The 23,678-nt window shown below is 53.7% G+C and overlaps 1 protein-coding gene across 2 annotated transcripts in view; it reads left to right on the top strand.

The window, feature by feature from the left end:
- The window catches only part of KIAA0930 (KIAA0930 ortholog), a 41,930-nt gene that overhangs the window by 414 nt on the left and 17,838 nt on the right, over positions 1-23,678 (top strand). The window lies entirely within an intron of this gene.

The raw sequence follows: 23,678 nt of genomic DNA, 5'->3' as shown, positions 1-23,678 counted from the left end.
TCCCTGCGCGTGTCTGCGGGGCGCCCTGCGTGTCGTGTCCCCTCCTGCGCCCCAGGTCCCCGCGCCGGGTCATCCCGTGCCCCTCTGCCTCCGTCCCCGACGTGGGTCCCCCGAGCGGCTCCCGGCTCTGCTCCCCGTCGCTCTCTCCATTTCCCGGGTCATCGGTGTCTCCTTCGGCTCGTCTTCTTCCTTCCGTGGCGCTGCCAGGCCCCTTCCTGCTCCAGGAAGTCCTCTCGGGGCCTCGGGGAAGCCGCAGGGAGTGTGGACGCTGCATTTGGGGAGCCCCTCAGCCCATCACTGCAGAGCCGGGGCCCCGCGGGCTCTGGCCGACCTTCCAGCCGACACGGAGGCCACGTCCCGGCTTCCCGAGCCTTTGTCCTCCTGCTCTTGCCTGGCCCTTCGCTGTAACCGGGGACCTGTTGGGCTGTGGTCCCCTGAACGCCCCCCCCCACACCCGCGCGGCAGAGGGAGCAGGGCCTGCGGCCCCTCGGGGTGCGGTTCTGCTCCCAGGAGGGCCCAGGTCACGGACGTGCGGGGGGGGGGGGGTGCCCCGTGTTGTTGGAAAGAGCCTGGGACTGACTGCAGGTGTGTGTGTGGGGGGGTCTCGGGCTTGGCGGGTGTGAGGTCATCGGTGCCGATGGATCCGGAGGAGCCCCCCCCCCCCCCCCCGTGGTGTGGGGTTTGCCATTTTCTGCGGAAAGACCCCTCCCTTCTCCATGCGGGAATGACTTCATAGCACGTTGTCTGCCGCCCCCACCCCACCCTCGTCCCGCGTCTGGGCTGGGGATTTCTGAGGAGGCGACAGCAGCGTGGAGAAGGCATGCCAGCCTGGGAGCTTTCGCCAGCTCGCCCTTCATTCACCCCTGGGGAAACTGAGTCCCAGGGAGCCCCCGCAGCCCCCTTACAGTCACAAGGCAGCAGGGACGTGGCAGCCCCGGGGGCCCAGGCCCCTCCGCAGGCCACACCCTGGAGGGTGGGTGAGGAGAGGAAATGAATGCCAGTCCTTTGTGTCAGAGGCAGGCTGAGGCTAAGACACTGCTCTGGGAGCAGGTCCCCGCTGCCGCCCTGGAGTGAAGCTTTGCTCCTGTGCGGGTGGGGGTGGGGGTGAGGGTGGGGTGCCTACAAAGTGGGGGTGAACAAGGACATAGGTTTCTTTTCTGAAAAGTGTCGCAACGTAGTTTTGAGCAGAAATGGAAGTCTCCGCGATAATTCATTCAGCAGACATTCGCTGAGCACCTACTGTGTGCCAGGCTGAAGGCCCACCTGTCACCTGGCCCAGAATGTCTGAAATGGGAGGGGTCTGAGGGACCATCTGCTCTAGCCCTTCAGCCCTTCGCTCAGCAGCTCCGGGCAGCCCTCCCCTCTCCCCTGTCCAGGTGCTCCCACTGCCCTCTGACCCCTGAGCACCTCCCTGCTGTTAGTCCCCACCCCCAGGAGCCCGAGGCCATCCCCTAAGAGCAGTAACAATTTGCTCCAGCAGCTGGCATTCGCTGAGTCCTTACCCTGTGCCAGGTGCCTCCTGTGTGCTGTCAGTTTGCTACTGGAATCTTCTTTCCATGTCACCCAAGAGGTGCCTGAGGTTCAGAGAGGCAAGAGACTTGCCCGGGGACAACCAGTGAGGCTATGTATGGCACAGCTGGGATTGACCCTCAGTCAGTCTGACCCCAGACCCTACCCCCCCTCCCCCCATGCCCCAGCCAGGCCTTGCTGCACCTACTGTGCTGCACCTGGTGAGAACTGTCCCCTGGTCATGGGCCGAGGGCAGAGCCTGCTGGTCATGCGATTACTCTGTCCTCCCCCGGCCTCCAGTCCTCCCTCCTCACAGGAACCCCTGTCTTACCCCTCACCCTGCCCCATACTCGCCTGAACTCGGCCCTGCTCTGATGCGCTGCACCCTTAGGCCTGCCGTTTTCTCCACCCGCAAGGCCACCCCTACTTACCTGCCCTGCAAACGCCTACAGGTCTCCCCTCGAGCCTCAGCTCCAGCGATGCCCCCGGGAGCCCTTCTGCCTCTCCCTGCCCCACTGCCTGTGCCCGTGGACTGGGTACGTGTCCGCTGTTCGCTCAGGGTGATTATGGCGCCGTAATGCTCTGTGTGGCTTTCCCCTAGTTACCAAGGGACCCCTGCCGGGCACTGCCCAGTCTGAGTCTCCTCCGTGTCCCGCACAGGCCCGTGCAGAGCAGCGGCCCAGTAAATATTTAGCCAGCAAACGCGAGAACTGATTTCTGGGCTGGGAAGTGAAGGGTATGGATGGCAAGGAGAACGGAACCCTAACCTCCTAGAAGGGTTCGTGTTCCTCGTCTCTCATTCCTCAGATGAGAAATGGGATGTTCAGAAAGGGGCAAGCTTAGTCATGACCTCATGCCTGAAGTAGAGAGAGCACCCAGCCCGACCCCAGAACGCAGGCCCCGAGCCACGTACATCCATCCAGTGGCTCAGGAAACCCTCTGTCTCCACGCTACAGCTGTGGCAACCTGTTACATTTGGGAATGAATGGAAACCTCACGGATTTTTGTTGTCGAACTCAAGCGCAGGTTATTCCGAACTGTGCCGTGTTCTCTGCGGTTGTTTTGAAAGTGTCCGGGCGGCTGTGGTGGAGACGCCTGACGCTGGACAAGCTGTTGTGTTTCTGAGTCACAGTGTGTGTCTGTGAGCCGGGAGGAGGGACCGCCCCCTGCAGCTGGCTGTCAGGATGAAAGGCACCTTGTAGAGCCAAACCTGACTCAACAGCACCGCAGTTTGGAGTACTTGCTCCGTGCGGGAGCGGAGCGGCCCTGACCCCGGCCTGGCGGGAGGCACAGTGAGCGGGGGAGAAGCCAGGCGCGCAGGTGACGGTGCTGGAGCCAAGGCCCTGCTGGAAGCAGCCAGGGCTGTGGTCCTCCTGGCAGGATCTCGGTGTTTGTCCACAGGAAGCTGCTTGTCATTCCAGGTAGCGGATGAGCCACGCCGGCGGGCTAAGGTCGCGTCTGTGGGCCTTCCGGATCTCAGCTGGGAAGCATGAGGGGGCCAGTGCCCAGATGTGCGATGCAGACATCTGGACCAGAGGAGGCTGTCACCTGACCCTCCTTCTGGGGCCTGGGCCTTCTCATGGGCCCGGGACATCAGTCCAGGCGTGCTGTGCGGCGGCTCCCTTCCAACAGGGGCAGCAGGACACTGACGCTCGGTCAGGCCACGTGGCCATGGCCTGGCCACCGGAGCGTGTGAGGGTGGGGCCTCCATCACGCTGGTTGTCTTTGGGTCCTGCGTGGGGTGGGCATTTCTGGGCTGTCACCTGCTGTTAGATAGCCTGGGGCATCTATGTTTGTAAGGCTGTGGGGCGAAAGGCGTGTTTTATGTTCACTATTTCCTTTTGTCCTCAAGATAATCTTACCCGGTATAGGGCACTCTTCTTTGCTGATAAGGAAACAGTTATAGAGGTGAAGTAACGCGTCTCTGGGTCCATGGCCGGTAACGCCAGAATCTGTCCGAGCCCAGGCTCTTAGCAGAGGTGAGGCCCCCCACATCTGTCCTCTGGCGCTGGCAGCCCGGCCATACAGGTGTGCACAGCTGCCTGGCATAGGCTGGATTGGGGAAGGGCCCAGGCTGAGGTATGAGGGTGTGTGTTGTAAATGTTTCCCTCCACGTCCCGCGTGGTTCAGGGTTCAGGATCTGGAAGAGGAGCCGCACACAAATGAAAGAGAAGAGACGAGATAATTTGGAAATATTGGGGGGCCAGGCGGGTAAGTCCAACTCAAGGGGAAGGACTTTCACTGGTGCTCAGGCTGCACCAACCTTTTATTGGTTTGGGATCCACCCATAGTATAGCCCTTAGGCAGGCAAGTTCCGGTAACACACAGACTATCTTATCAATAAGGATTTACATGAGTAAAGGTGGGGAAGTTGCTTCAGCTACCATTATCTGGACTAACAGAGGTGGTGCACAGCTCTGACCTTTGCTAGGGCTTCAAAGGTCACCAGCCTTCCCGGTTCTCTGTCTACACTTCTCTGCCAGTGAAGACAATAGGCGGTTTCCCACAGGTGTGCCTATTGGGGGGCCCAGAGAAGGGAGGCTGGGGGAGGGGGATGTGCAGTGTGTGGCCTTTGAGAGGGACCGAGGCAGGACAGACGGGCTGGACGGAGGAGGACAGGCTGATGCGGCTTGCAGGGTGGTTTGGGGCCCCGAATGCCTGGCTGAGAATTCGAATTTTCTTGGTCGGACCTTCAGGAGCTTGTTGGGTGTTTGATTTGTGGGGTGGCCGGTACCAGAGGGGCGGTGAGCACAGAGGATGCTGCCCGCCTGCGTATGCCCACCGCTCTGTGCCTGCGGCAGACCTCCCGTGCCGAACTGCTGTTCTTACCCATTTTGCGGATGAGGAAACCAAGCTTCAGGAGGAAAGTGACTCACCCAAGGTCAGGTAGCCGGGAGGTGGCAGAGCTGGGAGCCATGAGGCTCCAGCTGAGGCCGGTCAGATGCAAATAGCCATTTTTCAGAGAGTTCGTGGAATGAGCCAGAAGGAATGAAGGGGGAACTGCCTCCCCATGAGCCTCTCCTGGGTGCTGAGCACCTGCCACCACCCTGTGAATGGGGAAAAGGACACACGCCGTCGGCCTGGCCCTTGTTTTGCAGGGGGCAGCGGCGCTGGGTGTAAGAGACAGGGACCTGTGGCTGGAAGGGAAGCCTGTGGGGCCCAAACAGGTCGCCCGTCAAGGCCTCTGTGTCCTCATCGGTAAAGTGGACACAGTGAAGTCTAGAGGCTCATGGGGTTGTAGAAGTGACAGGCACAGCCTCGTGGCAGCGCGAGGAGTAAATGAGACACGGCAGGTACAGGGTCGCCCCTAATGCTGCTGTTGTCATAAAGGATACAAGACATGTGCACGCGCCTGGAACTAGGGTTGGGTTCACACTCGAGCTCATCTGCTCTGCAGTCACTGGGGACAGTTCGGGCCCCGGGCCCTCCGACCCTAAGGAGGCAGAGCTGGTTCTGGGCCAGTGGTGGAGAGGAAGTGGGACCGTTTGGATGCGTAGCTGTGCCTCTTTCGGTTCCTGGGCCTATTTTTAAGGCCTGTGGGTTCCGGCCTCCTCTGCCAGTGTGGTCTCTCCCAGAGCAGGGACTCTGCGGTCTCTCTGGGAAACGTGAGGACGTTGGACCTCACACCTTAAAGAAACCGAGGGTCACAGCTGCAGGGACACCCTGCAAGGTGAGAGGGTGAGCAGCTGTGTTGGCACCGCCCCGCATCCCCCCTCCCCCAGGCTGGCCTCTAGGCTTGCTCTGTGGCCTGGGACAAGTTATGTCCCCCTGGCTTGCAGCCTTTGCTGTCCTCACGTAAACTCTCTTCTTGCGCTGGACAGGCTCCTGAGTACCAGACAAGCTGTGAGTCACTTGTTAAAAAACAGCCTCAACCCCCCCCAATTTCGCCCTAGCTAGTTTGGCTCAGCGGATAGAGGGGTTGGCCTGCGAACTAAGGGGTCCTGGGTTCGATTCCGGGTTGAGGGTTTGGTCCCCAGTGGGGGATGTGCAAGAGGCAGCTGGTTAATGGTTCTCTCTCATCATTGATGTTTCTATCCCTCTCTCTCTCTCTCTTCCTCTCTAAAATCAATAAAAATATATTTTAAAAAAAGAAAAACCCCTCAATTTTTTCCAATTAAAAAAAATTTCACATGCACATAATAGAAACTGGAAAATATAAGAAATGGAAAAAAATTACTCATAGTTCCAGTCACCCAGAGGCACACTATTTATGAACTTTGCAAAGTCTTGCTTTCCAGTTTTTATAAAGCTTTTTAAAGAATACTTGATATTCTATACATAGAGTTCCTTAACCATGCTTTCTTACTTAGAATTCCTAAAACATTTTTCATGTTGTTCTAACTCTCCACATTAGTTAAATGACTTCAAGATAGTTGAGTGGATGAGCCATAATTTCCGGAATTGGTCTGCTCTGTGGGAAACTTAGCTTAGTTTTTCACTGTTATAAATCGTTTGCAACAAACCTCTTTATCTGTACAAAGGGTTGTGCATTGGGAAGATTTCTTTAGCAGCCTGGGCTGTAGGTTTCATACCCGCCGAGCCCCCCAGTTCTGTCCCCGGGTCCGTCCTCCTGATGCCCAGTTTATCTGTGGTGCCTGGTGCCACCCCAGGTGGTCTGGAGACTGTGCCACCTGCCAGGGAGGTGGGGCCAGGGATTCCAGATTCCTCCTGCCCCGGGGAGGAGGGGAGCTGGCCCCCCATCCCCAGCAGCTCATTAGCTGTTGCTCAGCCCCTGGGATCCTTGCTCCTGTAGTAAAACCTGAAGAGCCAGACCATGCAAGTTGCGTGCTGCCCCGGGGGCAGAGTGAAGCCGTCTGCAGCCAGGGGCTCTGCACCAGGTGCCTCCCCTGAGCCCACCGAGGCCGCTTCTCTCCCCGGGTAGGCTGGAGCCGGAGTGCCACCTCCTCCTGTTATTGTGCGCCTGGCATTGTGTCCTTCCCATGGCCACCCTGTGACAAGGGTACATCCCCGCTGGCAGGGGAAGACGATGAGACTTGTGAGAGATTGAGGCTTTAGTTCAGGGCCCAGAGCAGGTCTGGGACCCAGGTGTCCCGCATGTGGCTGCTGCCTGTCCATTCTCACTCACCTGTCCATCTCTCGCAGGAGGGCCTTCTGTCTGTGTGGCTGTTCACAGGGAAGGAGGTGGTAGAAGCGAGAGTAGAGGGGACTTGTCAGAGGCGGCTGCGCGGGGCTGGGCGTTTCTGAGGCCACCGCACAGCTGAGGGCAGGAACTGAGCAAGGGAATCGAGGTCCCAGTTCCTCATCTGGGGGAAATGAGAGAACGGCCTCTGGGTGTGTGTGTGTGTGTGTGTGTGTGTGTGTGTGTGTGTGTGTGTGTAGGGGGGAGGTTGGTTTCCACAGGGAGGATGCTAGGTGACTTTGGAGATAGGGCCACTGAAGGGCCCGTTGTCCCTCGGTGTCTGACCAGCTGCGCTGCAGTCCTCGTTCCCTGCAGCGTGTTGTCAGCTTTGCCTCTTGACACATCGAGTGCTTAGTAAACTGCCTGAACCCGGAGAGCCCGCGGGAGCTGGGTGCCAGGCACAGCAGTGAGCAAGACAGGCCCTGTGGCGGCCTCCGAGCTGGGTGGGTGGGTCCGGCTGGGTCCAAGCCTGGCTCAGTGAGGAGGCGTGCAGAACGCACACGCCCGAGTCCCTCTGACGGGGTTCAGTGTCTCCCCATACAGTGAGCTGGTTGCAGCATGTCTGGCAGCGCTGGCCGAGGCTTCCAGGATTCTGCGACCTGCCTCATGCCATGTCGCCATTGTGGTGAAGGCGGGAGGAGGTGGGATGTTGACTGGGTGGTGACCCCAGGCAGTTGGGGAGCGGAGGGAGGCGGGAGTTGAGGTGGCCGGGTCACAGCTTCTGTCGGGGATGGGGCGCCTGTGTGGGTGGCCGAGGAAGCCTGAGAGATTGCTCAGGATAGCAGTTTGGAGGCCCTTGTATGTGTCAGAGCAAAGCAGTGAGTCAGGAGTTTGAATAGGCCCACGGCGATGAGGGGCTCCCAGGAGAGGGACTTAGAGCGGGGAGCACTGGCTGCTGACTGCTCAGGCAGGACGGAGGCTGGCAGGGAGCCAGGTGTCACATGCCACCGGGCTGCAGGGTGCAGGCATTGCTGTTTGCAGAGTCTGCAGGATTGCTGTCGGAACTGCAGGCCGAGGGCTGCTGTGGCCGAAGCCCCACCCCATGAAAGCCATCTTGAGGTCAGGGTCCGGCTTCTTCCTCACTGGGCCCCAGGGCCTCACGCAGGGCCTGACACAGACCGGGTGCTGGTTGAACCTGACCTGGATTCCAGACCCAGCTCCCATTCTCATCTTGCTGAGTCACCTGGCTCATTAGGGAGATCCCAGACGTGATATGAGGATTGAAAGAGCACCTTGAGAATTTTGCAACAGTGTGCACAGGTAAGAAAGGAGCGTGAATGAGGTTATTGCTGGTGAGGGCTCTAGGGTGAGATTCAAAGCTGCCCCATTATTCCCTGAGCGAGCTGGAAACGAGTTTCGTCAGTCACATGTTTGCTCTGCTGACTCCCTGTTGTGGCCCCGCCCTGTGCGGGGTCTGAGGTCTGAGCCAGGGGTTAGGAGCCAGGGTGACGAGCTCTGTGCAGCACAGGTGTGGAGCAGGGTTTGGTTGAGGTGCGGGCTGCCTGGCTCTTCCATTGCTAGCAGAGTGACATCACAGTGACTCAAGCCTGGAGCTCGGTTTCCTCAGTTAAACGGAGGTAGTAATTTTATCCCGTGGGAGTTGGTGAAGATCAAAGCAGGTAAAGCAGCGCAGGTGGGTGCCAGCAATGGGAGGGATCAGGTGCGTGGGTACAGGAGGCACAGGGCTCGGGGAAGGGGGCGGCCGGTGGGGAATGGACCCTCCCCCTCCTGTCCTGGGAGGTGACAGCTGAGCTACTCTCACAGGCAGGTTGCCTGGGCCTCCGTCAGGGAAGAAGGCGGGGGGCTGGAGCATGGGGCCACACCTCAGTTCAGGGGGCGCTGGGGTCCAGCCCCAGCAGGTCCAGGGGTTCCCCATAGGTGAGGACGGAGTCGGCGAAGAAGGAACGACACGGAGACAGCGTTCAGCTGATCAGCAGCCCAGCCAGGATCTCCAGCCAGGATCTCCAGCCAAGTTCTGGTCTGGATCTCCAGAGAGGTTCTGCTTAGGATCTCCAGCCAGGTTCTGTGTCCATGTTCTCTTGCTAGGTTCTCCAGGTTCTCCAGCCAGGTTCTGTAGCCATGTTCCCTCGCTAGGTTCTTCAGCCAGGTTCTGTCCAGGTTCTCCAGCCAGGTTCAGTCACCAGGTTCTAGTCAGGTTCTCTTGCCAATTTCTGTAGTCAGGTTCAGTCCAGGATCTTTTGCCATGTTCTCTCCAGCGAAGTTCTTCTGTCTGTAGGTTCTGTGTAGGTTCTGTCTTCTAAGTTCTGTGTGTAGGTTCTGTCTTCTAAGTTCTGTGTGTCGCTGTCTTGTTACATCTGTATTTATACCAGTTGATTCAATCCTATCAATCTCTATTACAAAGGTTAGGGCGTTTCTTATCTCCATTCCAGGGAGTAAAGATTATGTAGCTTAAGCATGATTGTTCGTAGTTAAAGTGATTAATTACCCGCCTGGCACTTAGTTAAGAGGTTTTATTCCCTCCCTAACTTCAGGGGAAAATCCCTACCTGGGGAAACAACCTTTCTCAGAGAGGAGACCTTGGTTAAAACACATAGTGCCAAGAAGGTGAGCAAACATATTAAGAACAGTATGCCATATATGCCAGGTCCCTTGAAACAGCAAGCATGGACCGGCTCCCGGCAAGGGGGCTGTCTGGAGAGGTCCTTTCCTGTCGTCCCCTCCCCAGGGGTCCCCCTCCGCAGGGCCTGGAGTGCTGTGCCTGGCAGAGGAGCCAGGCTTTGAACTGAAGAAGGCAGGGCGCGGGCAGGGGTGTGTGAACTGAAGAAGGCAGGGCGCGGGCAGGGGTGTGAGCCGGTCCTGGTTCTGCCACTTTGCATCATTGAAACCCCTCGCTTCCCTTAGGCTGGCGCCGAGGCCCAGCCGGCCTGTGTGGCTCCTCACGTGGGGACCCATCGGCCCAGCTTCCCAGCCCAGGCCGCATCAGGACAGCCCTGGCCCCTGGCAGCTCCTTGGTCTTTGTGCCCGAGGGAGGGGCTTCGGCAGCAAAGGGCACTGAGAGGCACGGGGTCTGAAAGGGCTATTGAGGGACACAGAGGCCTATTCACTGGGCCCTGGCTGCCCGGAGGGGAAGCGGCCAAGCGCTGCCTTGGACGCTCCCCAAAGAGGACACTTGACCCCCATTTTGGGGGGAGGGCCAGGCTGGGCAGAGGCTACTGAGCCAGGCGAGCTCGCAGGAGGCACCTGGCCAGGCCCTTGTTCCGACAGCACCGGGCATCCGCTTTCTGTGGGTCAGGGGTCCTCCATCCATTCTCCGCACTCCAGAGAGACTTCCCTCAACCCCTCCCCGCCACACCCGTGAGGGGTCCCGAGTCCTCTGAGATGCCCACAGCCCCCAGCCAGGGAGGAGGTCTGAGGTTGGGGCGGCTCCAGCTCTGGCTCTCGCTCAGCATCCTGGGCCCTTTTCCTGTCCTCGCCTCACCGGGCGGTCCCCCGCCGCCACGGGGCCTGCAGTGCTGTGCCCGGCTTTGCCCACTGAACCCATAGTTATGAGCCTTCAGCTGACACCCCCCTCCTTAAGGCGCCTCCCTGACACCCGACGTGCGTCATGGGCTCAGGGCACACACCTGCGCTCCTGCCATTGCCCAGGCGGCCGCCCTCTACGTCTGCTACATGCTGACGCGCTCCAGGGGTCAGGGACGTGCTAGATGCCATTCACCCTCGCCGGCCCAGCCCAGCCCCGAGCACCGCCTCTACAGTGGCAGTCGGAGATAGATGTGGGCCCGGATGGAATGAGGTGTGGGCCAGTGGCTCCTGGTTCCAGCTCCAGCCAGCTGTGTGCCCGGGGCGGCTGGTAAACAAGCCGGCTTCTGTTTCTCGGAATGGTGATGTTATCGGTGGGGTGCCCTCTGTGTCCCTGTGTGTTGTTGGAGGAAGTGGAGTTCTTGAGATGTCGCAAGGAGAGGAATTTGCTGAGACTCACATGGAGGAGAAGGAATTTTTATTTTCATGGACTTGAACCCCTGGGTTTCCAGTGTCACATTTCCCTCCATCCCAATTTCATCTCCAGCAGGGCAAGAGGACAGGCGCTGCCCAGAGGATCTGCTCCATGTTAAAGCCCAGGCCAGGCCAGCCTCTGGCTGCTTGGCTTGCCTTCCCAGTTGCAGTCCATGGCGTGTAGGGTCTGCACGGCCACGGTCACGTGGCTGCAGACGTGCCATGGTAATTACATAACTTCACAAGTGGGAGTGAGACTGTGGGAAGGCCTCCAAGTGGAACAGCTGGGTCAAAGGTGTAAGCATTTGTGGGTGTCCCACAAAGTCCCTCTGTAGGGATTTTGTTGTTGTTGTTCATTCTCACCTGAGTTTATTTTTTTCCATTAATTTTTTTAGAGATGAAGGGGGAGGGGGACGGGGAGAGGAGGGGAGGGGAGGGGAGGAGAGAAAGAGGAAGAGGGAGAGGGAGAGGGAGAGATTGGTTGCCTCCCTTATGGGCCACGACCCGGGGCCAAGTATTGAACCTGCAGCTCAGGTACATGCTGTTTTTTTTCCCATTTATCTTTATTGTTGAAAGTATTACAGATGTCTCTTTTGTTTTTTTCCCCATTGACTCCCCTCCACCCCACACCCGTCCTTCCCAGGCCTTCACCACACTATTGTCTGTGTCCATGGGCTGTACATAGCCTATATAATAAAAGCCTAATATGCTAAGTGTCCAGTCATCCTTTCAGTCAATCAAAGCATAATATGCTAATGATATGCTAAGGCCACTCAACCGCTCCCTATGACATGCACTGACCACCAGGGGGCAGACAGTCGACCGGTAGGTTAGCTTGCTTCTGGGGTCCCGCCCATTGGGACTGAACAAGATAGGCCAGACATGCCCTCGAGGCCTCCCACGGTTCCTCCCTGGCTGGCCAACCTCCCGCGTCCCTCCCCGGCCCCAGTGGTGCATTGGTGGGGTCCCTCAGCCTGGCCTGCACCCTCTCGCAATCCAGGACCCCTTGGGGGATGTTGGAGAGCCGGTTTTGCCCTCATCCCGCAAGCCGGATCGAGGGACCCCACTGGTGCATGAATTTGTGCACCCGGCCTCTAGTACACATATAAGTTCCCCTGTTAATTTCTTCCCACTCACCCCCACCCTGTCTTCCCTCTGATATTCGTCAGTCTGTTCCATGCTTCTATGTCTCTGGATCAGTTTTGTTCATCAGTTTATTTTGTTCATTAGAGTCCACATATGAATGAGAACATGTGATATTTATCTGTCTCTGACTGGCTTATTTCACTGAGTATAATACTCTCCAGGTCCCTTCATGCTGTTGCAAATGGTAAGAGTTCCTTCTTTTTTACTGCTTTGTAGTATTCCATGGTATAAATGGGCCACAGCTGTTTTATTCACTCATCTGCTGATGGGCACTTGGGCTGTTTCCAAATCTTAGCTATTGTTAATTGTGCTGCTATGAACATAGGGGTGCATACATTTTTTCTGACAGTGTTTCGGGTTTCTAAGGATATATTCCTAGAAGTGGGATCACTGGATCAAGTGGGAGTTCCACTGTTAGTTTTTTTAAGGAACTCCATACTGTTTTCCACAGTGGCTGCACCAGTCTGCATTCCCACCAGCAGTGCACTAGGGTTCCCTTTTCTCCACATCCTCTCCAACACTTTTCATTTGTTGATGGTAGCCATTCTGACAGGTGTGAGGTGATAGATACCTCCTTGTTGTTTTAATTTGCATCTCTCAGATGATTAGTGACTTTGAGCATTTTTTCATATGTCTCTTGGCCATCTGTTTGTCCACTTTGGAGAAATGTCTAGTTAGGTCCTTTGCCCATTTTTTTATTTGGGTTGTTTGTCTTCCTTTTGTTAAGGTGTATGAGTTCCTTATATATTTTGGAAATTAACCTCTTATCAGATGTATCGTTGCCAAATGTGTTCTCCCAGACAGTGGGCTCCCTTTCCGTTCTATTGTTGGTTTCTTTTGCTAGCAGAAGCTTTTTATTTTGTTGTAGTCCCATTTGCTTATTTTCTCCTTAGTTTCCTTTGCCCTAGGAGATGTATTAGTGAGCATATTGCTATGAGAGATGTTTGAGATTTTGCTGACTGTGGTATCTTCTAAAATTTTTATGGTTTCATGACTTACATTTAAGTCTTTTATCCATTTTTAGTTTATTCTTGTGTATGGTGTAAGTTGGTGGTCTAGTTTCATTTTTTTTGCATGCACCTGTCCAATTTTCCCAACACCATTTATTGAAGAGACTGGACCTCAGTTGGTAATTCTGGGTATGTGTTCCCCACTTTAGTTTTATTTCTAATCTGGCCCTGGGAGAAGGTGCAAGAAAGATCTGCCTATTTGGCCACCATTTTCTCCTCCTTTCCCAAAAAATCAAGTACATGCCCTTCACCAGGAATCAAACCCATGACCCTTTGGTGCTCTGACCACTGAACTACACAGGCTAGCGCTCCATAGGGATTTTTATCAGTCCACCTTCCACTGTCAGGTGTGAAATCCATGTCCATTACACCCTCTTGAACCTGGAGTGTCATCAGGTGTTTGGGGAGGTAAAAAAAACAGTGTCGCTTACATTTCTCTAATGATAGGGAGTTGAGTGTGTTTCCTGTTCTAAAAGCCATTTGTATCCCTCTTGGCTTTCACTCTGTTCCATGTTCTTAGGCATCGAATGAAACGTGTTACTTGTTAAGGCAGGCAGCCCTCATGAAGGGTTTCATTACTTTCCTGTTTATGGTGTGTGGGTTTTTATCTCTGTAGAAATTTCTTATGTGGTTTGTCATTTTTTTCTTTAATAGCTTTTGTGCTTTACTTAGAAAGGCTTTTCTCTCTGAGAAAATAGAAAAATTAATTCATGGTTTATTTAGTATTTTTAAATGATTTTAGTTATAACATTTAAAACTTGTGATCTTCTTGGGGTTTGTTTAGGCCTGAGCAGGGACTCAACCTTCTCTTTTTCCTCAGTTAGCCGGTTGTACCAGGACCAGTTGTGGAGTGAGAAATAACACACAGTCATCTTCATCTTAGTGAGCTGAAGTGGCGCTTTATATCAATTAAAGTACCATGTGTTTTAGTTCTATTTCTGTCCTTTCTTTTCGGTTCCATTGATCTGTCTAATGATGTGCCAGTACCACCTCGCTGTCATTAATCACCTAGTTCATTTCATTTATTCATGCAATTAGCCAATACTTATTGTTTCCTGTAGGTCAAACAGTAGTCTAGAGACTAAGAAACCATCAGTGAACAAAATCAAAGAGGAAAGGTATTCAGACCTTCGTGGAGCTCACGTTCTCTCTTTTAAAATAGCTCAGCCCTAACTGGTTTGGCTCAGTGAATAGAAAGTTGGCCTGTGGACTGAGGGGTTCCAGGTTCGATTCCGGTCAAGTGCATGTACCTTGGTTGCAGGCACATCCCCAGTAGGAGGTGTGCAGGAGGCAGCTGATCGATGTTTCTAACTCTCTAGCCCTCTCTCTTCCTCTGTAAAAAATCAATAAAAATATATTTTTAAAAAATAGCTCAGTTCTGGAAGGGCAGGTGTTGGCAGACTGTGGCCCAGGCCGACTCCCACCTGCCGCCTGTGTTTGTAAATAAACCTTCCTTGGAGCCCAGCCATGCCCAGTTCTCCGTGTGATACTATGGCTGGTTCTGTAGCAGAGACAGGACCAGATGGTCTGCAGAGCCTCAAGTAGTTTCTGTTTGGAACTTTAACAGAAGAAGTTTGCTGGCTCCTGTGCCAGGGAAGGATGGAAAGCCAACAATAAGTAGTCAAGTTTCTACTGTGGCCTCTAGTGACCAGTGCTGCGGAGGAAAGGGAAGCCGGAGGTGGGAGGGGGTGCTGGGGTGGGCTTGCCATTTTTAGTGGGTGGTGTGGGAAGGCCTCCCGGAGAAGCTGGGTGCTTGAGTGGAGAGCCGGAGGGAGGTAAGGGTGTAAGCCTCCGCAGGACTGTGAGCAGGGAAGTGACGAGGACTGACCTACTAGTAAGCATGGGTCCAGAGGGAAGCTGGCCAGTAGGCGGGCCCTGGCAGCAGCTGGGCGGGGCGCGAGAGTCATTCATGAAAGGTGGTTGGCTCCCAGGCTTGTTTGGAGATGGAATCGATGAAACGGTACAGAGATGAATCAGAGAGTCCTGGGGGGCGGGGGGGGGGGGGGGCGGCAGTGATGGCAGAAACTGACACATCCCTAAATTAACAGAGGTCCAAGAAAGCCAGGGCTGGAATCAGCTTCTGACCAGGCCGTAGCTAGAGGGTGATGTGGGGCCAAGGGAGGCTTTTAGGTTTTGGTTTTTGGTTTAAGTTGGTGAGTCTTGAGTATCGCATTTGTTAGGATTCCTTTGGTGACAAGTGAAGAAACCAAAAAGAGAAAGTTCCTGGCTAACGGGCGGTTGAAACCTCCAGAAGAAAAGCAGTGCCCGATACTGAGGACCCGGTGTCCTCGCTCTCCAGCTCGTTCTGGACGCCTCTGGCCCTTTCTTGCTGCAGGTGGACCTCCTCCCCCCGTGTGACAGAGGCTTCGGGCCGCCCTAGGCTTCATGGCTGCGCCACTGACGGGGAAAGTGTGGTTTGGGTGGGCGGTGACATGGGATTTAGCTTTCCAGTACATTTTAATGCGTGATAGGGCTCATGTCCCTACGTCACTCTTTCTACTTTTTCCTGGCTGTTTGACATTCTCTTGCATTTTCTTTTGGGTCATGTTAAATTGATAGATCAAATCAGAATTGCTCTATGATTTGAATGGTCTTGGCTGAGAACTTGGTAAACCTTTTCATTTGTTCCAATCTTTTTTTAAAAAACAAACAGACACTATATAACCACTCCTCCCAATATAGTTTCTAAGTAGGAGTGTTGGTTTGTGTGTTGTTGTTTTTTAGTTTTTTTATTTATTGATTTGAGAGACACTTGTTGTTCAACTTATTCATGCATCCATTAGTTGATTCTTTTTTTAAAAAAAATAAATAAATTTTTATTTATTTCAGAGAGAGGAGAAGGGAGAGGGACAGAGCTCTAGAAACATCAGTGATGAGAGAGAACATTGATTGGCTGCTTCCTGCACGCCCTCTACTGGATATCGAGCCTGCAATCCTGGCATGTGCCCTGACCAGGAATTGAACTATGACCTCCTGGTTCATGGGTCAACATTCAACCACTGAGCCACGCGGGTCAGACAGTTGGTTGATTCTTGCATGTGCCCTGACCCCTGGGCTCAAACCTGCCACTTGGTATATCAGGATGATGCTCTACCCAACTGAGCTACCTGGCCAGGGCTAGGAGTGTTGGTTTTTATCAAAGGTGTTGGTTTCTGGATGTAGTGATTTTGTCCCCAAATACCTTATGATTTCTATTTTGAAGTTTGAATAATTTTTTAATATGTTTTTTTTTTCTTTTTTTGCATTTTCAGGTCAGGTATAACATCATCTATAACTAAAGTTAATTTTACCTTATATTCAGTGTCTATTCTCAGTATCTTCCCTGTATAATTGCAGTGTCTTAGTTCCTTTATTTTATTTGTTTACTTTTTATTTTTCACTTATAGTGCACATTCAGTATTATTAAATGTCTGGTGTCTTTACAACGATGTTTAGATTCGTATTTTATGGGGAATTATTTTTTAGATCAAGAATGGGAGTTGAATCTTATTGTTCTCCTACATCAGTGGAGATGATTGTGTGTTATTTCTTGTTATTTCTCACTTGAACTACCTACATGTAGTGAATTGTGAATAGATTTCCTCACATTGGACCTTTCTGGTATTCCTGAATTAAATCCTGCTTACTCATGGCATGTCCTTTCAGTGGACTGATGGGTTCCCTTTAATGTTGTATTTAAGGTTTTTATGTTCATATCCAGGAGTGAGAGTAGCCTGTAATTGTGTGTGTGGGAGGGGGGAAGGGCTGGTGCACACTGTTTTTGGAATGTGTATTATGCCTCCTGTTGAAAAGAATTTGCAAGTTTCTTAGGCTCTAGAGACGTGTTAGTAACTCTCTCTTCAAGATCTGGTAGAATTGTCCTCTCAAACATCTCAGCTTCTACTCGAGTGTGCTTTCTTGCGAGTAGCTCTTGGACACTGTTCTCTGCTGTTATACATGACCATCATGTTTAATGGCTGTACACTTTGAAAATTAGTGTTACATGGTTTAGTGGTCTAGAGAAGAATAGGGGTGCGTTTCGAGGCATGCCTTCTGAAATCCAATTCAGGATTACTCCAGACGTCTGGTTAATTAATGGAAAGTGGTTTCGAGTTATTTATAATAACAGTAGCGGTCTTCATTCAGTGAGTTTTACAAAGTGCCAAGTGCTGTACCTGCACCTTGTAGAATCTCCTTTGGTCTCCATAGTAACTGCAGGAGGGAGCTGCTCTTCTCCCAATTTTATTGATAAGGAAACAAAACCTGAGAGGTTAATTTACCCAAGTAGACAATGGTCAAGAATGTGAACCAGCCTGGCTAGTGTGGCTCAGTGGTTGAGCAGCGACCTATGAACTAGGAGGTCAGGGTTTGATTCCCGGTCAGGGCACATGCCCCAGTTGTGGCTCCTTCCCCAGTAGGGGGCGTGCAGGAGGCAGCTGATCAATGATTCTCTCTCATTGATGTTTCTCTCTATCTCTCTTCCTCTCCCTTCCTCTCTGAAATCTATAAAAAAAGTATGTTTTTATTTTTTAAATACATTTTTATTGATTTCAGAGAGGAAAAGAGAGGGAGAGACAGACAGAAACATCAGTGATGAGAGAGCCTCATTGATCGGCTGCTTCCTGCAGGACCCCTACTGGGGATCAAGCCTGCAACCCAGGCATGTGCCCTTGACTGGAATCAAACCTGTGACCCTTCAGTCCACAAGCCAATGCTCTATCCACTGAGCCAAACCAGTCAGGGCTATATATTTAAAAAAAACCAAAAACATGAACCAAGTCTACCCTTAAACACTCTGCTGACAAAGGCTTCTCCTAACCCCATGTTGTGTTTGCATTCATGTGGAAAGCCTTATAAGATATAAAAGTTCCCCTCCTTCTCAGTGTACATTTAAAGAATCACCTCTGTGGAAAGTAGTTTATTTATGTTAAATTGCCCCTCTGCTGGGAAGTGGAGCCCGTACTCCACGCTCATCCAGACTCCTTCCTGGATACCATGGCACAACAGCGCTCAGGAGGCCCCTGTCACCCCTACCCCCTGCTGCAGGGCTGTGCCTGGGGCTCAGACATGTCGGGAAGGTTTGGGAGAAGTCTGAGTTGATTTCCTGGCTTCCCAGCAGGTGACCTGAAGGTCCCGTCTCCTCAGGTAGAAAGGGCCAGGATCCGCGCCCTGCATGTGTCTGTGCGCCGGGCCTTGGAAAGAAGAGGGGCCGCGTTTGAGCCCAGGTGCCAGCGAGTCCCGGGGTTCCACGGTGTCACTCGCCTTATCGTGACCCTGCAGGCCGCAGTTAGCTGAGCCGTCCCCAGCTCCCCGAGTTCTGTAGCGAGCAGGGCAGACTGAGCTGTCCTCACGCCCCGCGTTCCTTAGCCACTGAGGCAGACCATGTTTTATTGCGCCTCGCTCACCGAGCTTCACGGGTCTCACATTTTTTACAAATTGAAGGCAAGACCCTCCACCAGCAAAAGATAATGACTCGTGAGAAAAATAAAAAAAGATGATGCCTCGCTTTACTCAGAACCTGCTTTCCTGCGCTGGTCTGCAACCGAACCGTAATCTCTGAGGAGTCCTGCTGAGCTGTTGACACTCATCACCCGTTCAGTGTCGTCCAGGAGGCAGAATCTCTGGCAACCTAGTCCCAGAGCACTGAGCGGGCAAGAGAGGCACAGGTTCTGGCCTCAGAGGTCCCTCTGCCCTCTCTCCATCCCAGAAGCCGCTCATCCAGAAAGGGCTCGCCCAGGTCTGAAGTTCGAGGACAGTGGTTACAAAAGCAGGTCCCCCAGTGGCGGCAGCCCCTCGGAGCTGGCAGGTGCCGGGTTCCTGATGCGCCCATTCTCATCACTCCTGGATTCTGCGTTTGCAGACTCGGCTACTTGCCAACATTTACTTCTAACCCTCATTTATACTTAGGGAGCTTTCGAGGTTAACTGGAGAGTGCAGAACGGTGAACACTTGAGTCACCTGAGAGGCGTGTCCCTGGCTGAGGTGGAACAGGGCAGGGCTCTGCCTCTTGCTTCAGCTCCCGCCATAAACGGGGTCCTTTGCCGTCCCTTAGTGCGTTTGTGTGCTTCGTGTCGGTGATTGCTGTTTGAACCGGCCCCACGCGTAGTGCTGACGTGCTGGCCGGCCCGGCACACGGAGGCTGCAGGGGCTTATGGAGAAAACGCACGTCAGGTGAGCTTCGTCCAGGCCCGAGTTATGGCGCTATTGGCCTGGAGTTCATTGTTAGTGAGCCAGCCATGTATTAAAGAAGGGTGTCTTTAATCAGAGACACACATAAACCAAGGTTATGTGCTGATTGGCAGACAAAAGCATTCTGTGACCAGAGGCTTGAAGGAACCCAGCCCTGCATTTCTCCTCGGAGCTGTGGTTTGTTTGGTGTTTGCTAATGCAGCCTTTGTGGCTACTTTATAGAACAGAACCACCAGGAATGAGAAGGGACTGTAATCAAGGCTGCTTCTCTGGGACCCAGGCCAGCAGGGAAGGCAGGCCTGCGGCGTGGAGCTGTCCGTGGTGCTGCCCAAGCGAGCGGCTCGGCGTCCGGACTGACCGCATCTCCTCTAAGTGCATCCACTGGACTCGGGGGCCAGGAAAAGCCGCTGTCCCGAGGCCAGATGTCAGGGAGACAGGGGCAGGGAGTGTCTGGAGATTAGGGAGCTCTCTGCTGGCATGGCAGCTCCCATGGCTGACACCCAGGGGACTTCTTGCTGGTCAGGCCTTGGAGAAGGATTCGGGGTCCAAGGTTTACCTGTGGGAGAGAGACAGCACTGATTTCACAGGCTACCCAGGGTCCAGTCCCCCCTCGTGTGTTTATTCACAACAGTTACTGCACCCGCAACATTGGGAAGTTTGGGATCCAGTGACCTCGTCTGAGCAAGCCACACCCTCGCCAGAGACATGGAAAGGAGCAGGCAGAAGGTCCCCAGAACCCACAGCGGAACCCACCTCGCGGTGCTGTCATTACAGCACAGGAATGTCGTTGTGCATGAGGCTTTATTTTTGTCTGTTTTATTTCTGTTCTATAAGGCAGAGTCCTAGAAATAGAAGAATGCTCATTTGATTTTCACAAAGGATATAATGATTTTTGTTCTCTTGTACATATGAGAGTCCCCAGCTCAGTGCACCCTTGCCAGCTTCCATAATTACAGTGTTTTACCCACTTTATATTAGAGTCTAGTTTATGTAAGATAAATGGCATCCACCGGAAAGGGAACAGTTTGATGGCTGCGTGAACCTGTGAAGCCACCACCACAACCAGAAACTGCCATTGCTTTTGTCACTATGGTTTTGTCTTTGCTGAACCATCACGTGACTGTGACCTTACAGGGTGCAGCCTTTTGTGTGACCCCTCGCGCAGCAGGACGAGTGTGAGGCTTATCTGTTGTGTGGTTGGTCAGTGGTTTGCTTTTATTGCCCGTGATCGTCCCTTGAGTGGCTGTGTCACGTTTCATTTGTCCATCCTCCTGGTTCCCAGTTTGGGGCTGTTATGAATAAAACTTTCAGGAATATATGGGTACCTGTGTGTGGTAGGCACAGGCTTCATTTCTTTGGGGTAAGTACCACGCAGTGGGCAAATTGTTGGTAAATATGGTTAGCTTGTAAGAATCTGCCCATTTTCCTAAGTGGTATTTTTTTATTACCACCAAATTTGGCTCGGCCGGCATGGCTCAATGGTTGCGCATCAACCTGTGAACCAGGAGGTCATGATTCCATTCCTGGTCAGGGCACATGCCCGGGTTGCGGGCTCGATCTCCAGTGTGGGGCATGCAGGAGGCAGCTGATCCATGATTCTCTCTCATCATTGATGTTTCTGTCCCCCCCATTCCCTTCCTCTCCGAAATCAATAAAAAAGTATTTTTTAAAAATTAAAAATAAATACATACTACCAAATATGCCCTCTTAAAATGACAACTTGTTCTTTTAATATGAAATTTTGACTACTTGCGAGATCAATATTTTCCCACATTTTGGCTAAGCACTTATATTTCCCTTTTGATCTGTTACCTGTTTGGGTATTTTACACATTTATCTATCGGAGTCTTACGCACTTTCTTTCATAACTGCTATGGTGCGAACTCTCTCTATTACGGTCCTTGCTCACGTGTTAAGATTTCCCTCCCGGTTTTCTTGTTCCTTTTGCTTTCTTGGGCATGAAGGGAGCTTTGAATGTTCAGGAGGGCAGCTCTTAATGTTTGTGCTGTTTCTTCTTGCATTTAAAAAAATATGTTTTTATTAATTTGAGAGAGAGAGGAAGGGAGAGAAAGAAAGAGAAAAACGCCAATTGGCTGCCTCCTACACTCTCCCGACTGGGGATGGAACCTGCAACCTGGGCATGCACCCTGACTGGGAATCGAACTGGCAACCTTTTGGTACATGGGACGAGGCTCAACTAACTGAGCCACACAGCTCTTCTTGCTTTTAAACTTTGAGTGTCTTGGGTGTGGAGATGGTCAGCATTGTCTGGTCCCCCTGTGGCTCTGGCGTGGCACCCACGGCCCCTCCTGGTGGTTGCTCGAGCAGTCCTTTCTCTTTTTATATTTATATCTATATCTATAAAACCCTAATATGCAAATAGACCAAACGACAGAACAACTGTTTGCTATGACATGCACTGACCACCAGGGGGCGCGTGCAGAACATGGCGGGTGTTGGCAGCAGGGGGAGGAGCGAGGAACATGGCGGGCATAGACCACGGCGGGATAGTAGAGCAGGTGAGCGGGGGCGCCAGACCAAGGCGGGGCACCGGTCGCTGTCATCGGGGCGAGTCTCTGGTGGTTACTGAAAATTCTTTGCTCCCACGTGCCATAGTCCTGCCTGGTGCTTGCACCTGTTGCCGGCACCAGCCCTGCTCGCACCCACTACCAGAACCGCCGCTTGCACCCACTACCAGAACCGCCGCTTGCACCCACTACCAGAACCACCGCTCGCACCCACTATCAGTGCCTGGCACTGGCCCCAATCACTCGGCGCCATCAGCAGGTGCCAGCAGTGGCTGCCGGCCCCAATCGCCCCTCGGGCTTCTTCACTAGCCCCGGTTCCTGAGGGGTGATTGGGGCCGGCAGCCGCCTCTCACACCCACTGCCAGCGCTGGAGTTGCCTCTCGCACCCACTGCCGGCACCAGAGATGCCGCTCGTACCCACAGCTGGCTCCAGAACCGCCACTCACGCCCAGTGCCAGTCCTGATCGCTCAGCGCCGTCAGTGGGTGCGAGCGGTGGCTGCAGCCCCAATCGCCCCTGAGGGCTTCTCCACTTCCTCCTGCTCGCACCATCAGCAGGTATGAGCGGGGCTGTCACCATCAGTGCATGGGAGCAGCAGCAGCAGGAGCGGGGCTGCCAGCAGAGAGGGGACTGGGGGCCGTAACAGAAGGGGCCGGGTGGGGCCATGGAGGATGGGCCGAGACCTGCCCCCGTGCCCACCACAGCCTCGTGGCCCACAGTTCCTTTCAACATGCACGAATTCATGCACTGGGCCCCTAGTATGTATGTATGTGTGTGTGTGTGTGTATATATATACATGTGTATATATATATACATGTGTATATATGTGTGTGTGTATGTGTGTATATATATATTGATTTCAGAGAGGAAGATAGAGGGAGAGAAAGGGAGATAGAAACATCAGTGATAAGAATCATTGATCGGCTGCTTCCTGCAGGCTCCCTACTGAGGATCGAGTATGCAACCCAGGCATGTGCCCTGATGGGGAATCGAAACATGACCTCCTGGTCCATGGGTCGATGCTTGACCACTGAGCCATGCCCGCCAGGCAGGAGTTCAGGTTTTATTCAGGAACTAGAGGTCCGGTGCACAAATTTGTGTATGGGTAGGGTCCCCAGGCCTGGCCGGCGATCAGGGCTGATCGGGGCCTTCCGGCTGCCTGCCGGGGCCTTCCTTTGTTCCGCATTGCCCCTTGGTGGTCAGAACACATCATAGCGAGCAATGGAACTCCTGGTGCCCCGGTCGATCTCCTGAGGGGACGCTTTACATATTAGTCTTTTATATAGATAGATAAGCACAGCACATTTGCTTAATTTTGTAGGGGGTCTGTAGTGGCGTGAGTTGGGCATTGCCTGTTGTGAAAGTGTGGCAGGAATTTCAGATTCGTGGTTGAACACCAGCCTGCCTGGTTCCCCCTGGTGCCTGGGAGCCTGGAGAGGCTGTCAGTCCTGCAGGCTCCGCCTCCCCTCGCCCCCCTCCCCCAGCTGCGTTTATGTGGATCAGGCTGACCTAGACCCTGCTGGAGAAGACCCCTCTCTCCCTGGAGCCAGGCAGGCTGTGGGAGCAGAGGGAGGGGTCGGGAGCTGGTTGGAGCCTGGTTCGCTGGCAGAGCTGTGGCAGAAGTAAACCAAGGCCGGGGTTTCTGCATGTGACTCAGCCTTCCAGAGCCTGATGGCTGACCCCAGGCCTAGGGAGCTTGCGCTGTGAGGCAGGGCACCTGGCAGTCCTGGTCGGGCCACTGAAGTGCCCGTGAGGGCGAGGGAGGGTCCCCGCCGGGGCTTGGTTCCCTGTCTCTACGTGTAGGGTTAGGTCAGGCCCTTCCTGCACCGACTAGGAGCCCGAGGTCCCAATGGTACTGGTTCTTCTGGGGCAGAGGGAAAGGAACCAGCAAGGTGGGATGCCCTGAGGGCATACACAGCAGCTCTGGAGCGGGTCCTGCAGTCTCCCTGCATCTGCCTAGAAGGGAAGGACGCCCAGCTTGCTGATCCTCCCTGTGCCAGGCTCGGGCCTTCATGCCCACGGCTCCGTCAGCCCACACTCACCACAAGGGCCGGGGCATCAGAGGGCCACGCTGCTGGCCTGCTGTCACAGCAGGTGGGAGTGCGTGGAAGCCCGGCTTTCCCCCCTACGAGAGCCGGGCTTTTCCCCTTGTGCAGAAGGCATGACGATAGCTGTATTACCTTAAGGAAATGCTACTTGTCAAAAGAGTAGAGCCCCCTTGAAG

The sequence above is a fragment of the Myotis myotis genome, unplaced genomic scaffold (assembly GCF_014108235.1).
Source record: "Myotis myotis isolate mMyoMyo1 unplaced genomic scaffold, mMyoMyo1.p scaffold_m19_p_3, whole genome shotgun sequence".
NCBI classification, from domain to species: Eukaryota; Metazoa; Chordata; class Mammalia; order Chiroptera; family Vespertilionidae; genus Myotis; species Myotis myotis.
This window is presented reverse-complemented; position numbering and strand designations above follow the sequence as displayed.